This window comes from Candoia aspera, chromosome 8 (assembly GCF_035149785.1).
Source record: "Candoia aspera isolate rCanAsp1 chromosome 8, rCanAsp1.hap2, whole genome shotgun sequence".
Classification (NCBI taxonomy): domain Eukaryota; kingdom Metazoa; phylum Chordata; class Lepidosauria; order Squamata; family Boidae; genus Candoia; species Candoia aspera.
The window spans coordinates 16,499,129-16,505,037 of NC_086160.1; the positions used below are offsets into that span (position 1 = coordinate 16,499,129).

At 39.7% G+C, this 5,909-nt stretch overlaps 1 long non-coding RNA gene across 1 annotated transcript; it reads left to right on the top strand.

The window, feature by feature from the left end:
* The first annotated feature begins 2,988 nt into the window (after positions 1 to 2,988).
* LOC134501809 (uncharacterized) lies at positions 2,989 to 5,909 on the top strand. The gene is made up of 2 exons (XR_010068388.1): positions 2,989 to 3,120; positions 5,221 to 5,909. It is a non-coding gene; the product is annotated as an uncharacterized LOC134501809 (long non-coding RNA).

A 5,909-nucleotide genomic window follows, 5' to 3' on the forward strand; every position in this document is an offset into this window, starting at 1 on the left:
AGTGGAATCTTGTTTATGTTCTTACAACCTCCATGAGATTGTCAAAGAGTCCTCAAACCTGTATCTTGGTAAGGAGTCTAACGTCACTCTCACAGATTTCGTAGCCTCTCCTTCTGCAGAACTACAAGGACCAGATGTCCTGGGCCAGCCTTTCTCAACCTTTTGACCCTGGAGGAACCCTTGAAATATTTTTCAGGCCTGGGGGAACCCCTGTACATTCAGGCTCAAATAGAGGCCAGAAGTTACAAAATTATATTTGTTTCATGGGTAGGCCTGTATATATACATCAACAGTGTTCTTAAACTAAAAATCAGGAATGAAACTTACCTCTTTAATGTTAAGTTGCCTGAATTAGAGATAATTTTTGAAATAAGTCGTGATCTCCCAGGGAACCCCTAGTGACTTCTCATGGAACCTGAGCATGCTGTGGAACCCTGGTTGAGAAACCCTGCCGTAGAAACAGCAGGTGACCTCCGCTTGAAGTTCTCATATGAACATATCCCAGATAGTGGAGGGGCAGAATGTCCAGACAAATTTTCCACAAATCCCAGTGAAAGAGCCACTTGTATTCCTAGACTCTTGCAAATCTCCCTCTTGTTTTATTCAGGGTTTTGCAGGAAAGGACGGCAGCTAAAGACATTACCCCAGATAAGTATGTATGTTCTGCTTTGCAGGGGGGGGGGGGTTACAGCAAACCTATGCAAATCATTATATAAACTTTGGTCCCTGTGGGCCTGCTAAGTCACAAAGGTTCATATTAACCAGTAACCACAGCAGTGATAAATATTAGAATCTTTCCGGTAAAGGCTGCCGAGACTAAGCAAACTTTTCTCCACTTGGACCTCTCCAGGATCTGTTTGGTTTCTTCTTGAATATAGCTGCCAGCTCTCCTTTCCTTTCTTCACCTACATTTGTCCTATCTGGTTTTTCTTTTACCTTCCTGCTTTTCAGACTCCTACTTTGTCCCATTTCTTTAGCCATTGCTGTCTCTTCCTACCATCCTTTTTTCCTCTTTCACCACTGCAGCTTCCTCAGTCTTTATCAAGAGGGCACCAATTGCCTGTCTTGATCTATACCACAACTATAAGATGTGTGGACTTCAATTCCCAGAATTCCCCAGTCAGGATGCTGGCTGGGGATTCTGGGAGTTGAAGTCGACACATCTTAAAGTTGCCAAGTTTGAAGAACATTGATCTACACAGACTGGCAGGCCCTTGCTTTCCAAGGTTCTGGAGAAGCATCTGTTCCAGCTCTGCCTGGAGATGCCAGAGATAAAACCTGGACCATAGGCCAGCATGCTCTCTAACTGGCCAGCTGGAGCTTATGCAGACTCCGCAATGCACTGGTTTGAAAGCTGTGTTACCTGAAAATATTCAACCAACCCCATAAGTTTTTAATGGATACAGAGGGCTAATTTAATCAGGAAAGTGCAGCTGCTGAAGAGAGACCAAATAATGGATATTATTAAACCTTAAAATATGTACAGGTGTGAGAAAAGTGATGGAAAGGACATATTAACGTGAGGGGAGCTAATAGTCTGCAAAAATGAGTCACAATATTCAACCACTAGATAAAAGCAGGGGGAAAGTCTTCTGTTTGTGCCTTTTTGCACTTATACCATTCTGGTCAAGCTATCCTGACAAATTCTAAAAGATCTACCAATTATTCAGGATGTCCAATTTTCATGAAGTTAAGTGATTTCTCTGTTGCTCGGCTATCTCACCCCCAAATACAAACAGAAACTAGCACCATAGTTATACCTTAAACGTTCATTTTCAAACCCAGTGAACTCAGTCCATGATCCCAGGTTCTCAGAAACCATCCTACCCTATCCTAGCACTCTCTGGGTATCCACATTATCCAACATTCCCAGGCAAAAGGCCCACAATGGCCCGCAATGATGAGAATTGTGGTCCACACAACTGGATGGTGTCAGGTTGCCGATCGGAAGGTCGGCAGTTCGAATCCGCATGATGGGGTGAGCTCCCGTTGCTAGTCCCAGCTCCTGCCAACCTAGCAGTTCGAAAACATGCAAATGTGAGTAGATTAATAGGTACTGCTTCGGCAGGCAGGTAACGGCGTTCCGTGTAGTCATGCTGGCCACATGACCATGGAAGTGTCTACGGACAAACGCCGGCTCTTCGGCTTTGAAATGGAGATGAGCACTGCCCCCTAGAGTCAGACACGACTGGACTTAATGTCAAGGGAAACCTATCAGTTAGGGAGTTGGAATAGATTGGGGAGACAGAACTCACTGGACTTTGGCTTGTCCCTATTTCTCAGCCCAATCTACCCCACAGAGTTATTATGCGAGAAAAAAAATTAGGGGAGACATCACTGTATTTTCTTGAGCTTTTAGAAGACAAAAAGGATGTAATAAACGTAATCATAAAGAAATCATCCATCTTCCCAATCTTCTAAAGAAAAGCACATTCCAATCCTTCCTATATGCTAGGGACATCTGGTAGCAGGGAATTTAAAAAGTCAAGGTTTGGGCTGTCTTGACTGTTTTGACCCCCACCTGTTATTGCCTCTGGATGAAACCAGTGCAATTTTCATGCACTTTTCCCCTTAAAAATAGATCCAGGTTTGGCCATTGAAAGAAGGCTCCATGAGATTCTTATAGTTTAAGATGTCCTAGCATTAGCTTTTTGTGAATTCTTCCTTTTCAAACTGTCCTCTCATAAGCCCCTTCTAGCAGTCTCTAGGGATACTTTTCATTTAAAGTCCTCAATGAACTCCTCATAATATTCAGTATGGCTCTTAGAAGTCTGTATTTTGCAAGAAGAAAGATACGATATGGCTGGATCAAAAGTCACAATGCAAAACTCTATGAAACAGCCATTATGGCGCCTTCGCCTACTATCTTGTCTCCAGTTCTTTATGTGCACCTATTAATTTCATAACCACTTAATGCCTGCTTGAAGTATTTGTATCATTTTATTGGGCATTTCTAAGGTATACATCTTGTATAATTAGACTTAAAATAAATCTATTATACTTTGTTTATAACTTTGGGCCCTGAATTCTCTGCAAAGTTTAGCATTTTCTACTGAGTGATGGGAATTCGTCATGCAACAGGGATGCCAGAAGAAAGGGAAGAAGACAGTGCTGGGAAAGGTTCTATTTTTGTGTATACTAAGCTAAACAAAGAGCTAAAATATTCTTTTTCTTTGTTGTGGCAACATATGTATCCTAGGAACTCATGAAGTGTGCTCTCTGTTGCTCCATTTATTGTCAGGATGTGGATGGTCACCATAATTTTTACATTGCAGATAAGAAATATCTTTACCAATGAAATACTTTTTCTAAAAAAGGGGAAGCACTCGGGAAAATTCAGGTACATAAACCTGTACTAAGTCAACACAGATCCTTTTAACTCTGTTTTGGCTATGTTGTAACAATAACGACGTGACAGTGGTCAAAACGGAGGTACAAGATTATTTGTAAAAACAGCTTCCCACTTCCCACTTTCTTTTTAGATTACCACAGAATTCCAGAGTTTAGGGCATTACCAGATGTGGCTTCAAATCCATATGACAAGCAAAGAGAACCCTTCCCCTAACAGTTGACAATTTTTCTGGGTACTTTTTCACCCTGCGCATCTCCTGGTTTCTTCCAGCTACAATGGCAAACAACAGAAAAGACCTGGGATCTGTGCATGCTGGCTGGGGAACTCTGGGAGCTGAAGTCCACACATCTTAAAGTTGCCAAGTTTGAAAAACATTGCTCTAGTGTTATAGTTAAATAAGAACCCTTGCAAAACCCCAACAAAGCCTTGTTCTAAAGCAGATCCAAAGTTTTAAAAGGACATCCTGTAATACTTGGATAGAGAAGAAGGAATCCAATATATGGTGAGCCAAGAGCCCCATTGGCTTCAGTGGGACATAGTCCTAAATAAAGAACCTGAAGAATCAACTGAAGAAACATTGGGCCATCTCCCTTTAAATGAGTAGATTATCTTCAAGAATTTTAGATCAAATCTTTGTTTTCTCTGGTTTTAGTCAATAAATTTAAGATGCTCTTGTCATGTTCACCGTTCCAATGTTACCGTTACATCGTAACATTTCGCATGTCATTTGGCTGATACGTGTTTCGTCTGGGAGGGAAGGAGGATTCCATCGTGTGGGATTGTTATCTGTTGGCTGCTGGTTTGGAATGTGTTTGGGTTATCTCATGTGTTCAAGGTTACTTTCCCAGGACATCAGTAGAAATGGTTACCAGCACCTGGGGGCGGGGGAGTTTGCAATGGCAGGGCGAGGGGAGGGATTACGTTTGAGCCGAGGGTTTTTAGTTTGTATTTGGCACGCTTTTGCTCATTCTCAGCTTTCTCTGTATTTGCATACTATTCTTTAATAAATCAGATATCATTAAGTTCCTGCTTGTGAGTCTGAGTCTATTAGGGTAGGCAATCCTTACAGCTTTAGTTATCCTCCAAATGTAAATGTGACTGTGACAAAATAGGTTTTCAAACATATGCCTCATGCTAATGCCTTTGTAAATGATCTGGAATTGGATGAATTTCCAGTTGACTTCAATGGCTCACCTATGTTTGTTTATTTATTATTCAAATTTAATTACCGCCTGTCTCCCTCAAAAGAGGGACTCTGGGCAGTTTACAATAATATTTGCTACCATATAATGCTTCTGGAGTGCTTCTTATGGTTGTATGTCAGGTTTAATGTAAACCTACATTCAAAAGCAACAAGAAAGCAGAAGAGGTGAGAAAACCCAGTTTGAAGTGGATCTATGTACTAATGACAAGCATGTTATTGCTAAGATGCATAAACTATTATTGCAAATGAACTTGGAGGATGCATGTGTTAAAGAATGCATGATTAAATGGACAATTTTGGATATAATATCATGCTTGATCAATGGGAGAACATATGGAACAAAGGTTTGAAATTACACTGAATTACAGTTTGAAAGACAACTTTTATAAGATGATGTATTGTTGGTATTTAATACCTGGTAAGTTGTCAAAGATGTGTAAGTGGGTATCAAATGTATGCGGAAATGTTCCCAAGATGAAGGTACTTTTTACCACCTTTGGTGGACTTGCAAGAAAGCTAAGAAATACAGGGAGCAAATGTGTACTATAATTCAAAAGATTTTTAAGATGAATGTACAACTGAAACTGCAAGTTTTCTTTTAGGTCTGATAGAAAAACAAGTTGAAACAAAATTTGGGACTTCGTTTTTTTTATAATGATAACAGCGGCAAGACTTTTGTATGCGCAAATGTGGAAGGATTCACTGATTCCTACAGTGGAAGAATGGATGATACAATTAATGGAACTGGCAGAGATGGTGAAACTGACTGCATTGATTAGAGAAAATAACTTGTCTAGCTTTACTTCTACTTGGAAACTGCTTTTGGACTTTTTGCTTGTAACTGAAAAAAATGAAGTTTTGATTTTGGGATTTGATGATTAGGTGGGTATAGTTTATAGAAACAATGTTCACTATAGTTAAAATTAGAGTAAGTTGTTAATGTACTTTTTATTAGTAGATGTGCTGGAGAAGGTTGGAAGTCACTCCTTTTTTTGTATTTCTTATTTTTTTTCTGCACTTTTTAGTTTATCTTTTTTTCTTTTAGTCTTTACTCTTTTTCTATCTTTTTGTATTTTATCTTTATGCTGAAACTTTAACAAAGGTGCTTTAAAAAAAAAGAAAGAAAGCAGAGGAGGATATTAGAATGATGGAAATGCCTGGGAATAAAAATAAAATGGACTGGGAATTAGAAATAGGGTAGAGGAAGAGGTGTAATTCACATGCAGAGGGTGTATTCTTAGAGGAAGGGTCTACTATTGCTTTGCTAGGAACTCTAGGTGGGTGGATAGTACTAACAATATATAACCTTGGAAGAGAAAGCAGTGAAACCAATAAAATATGACATTAGTAGAA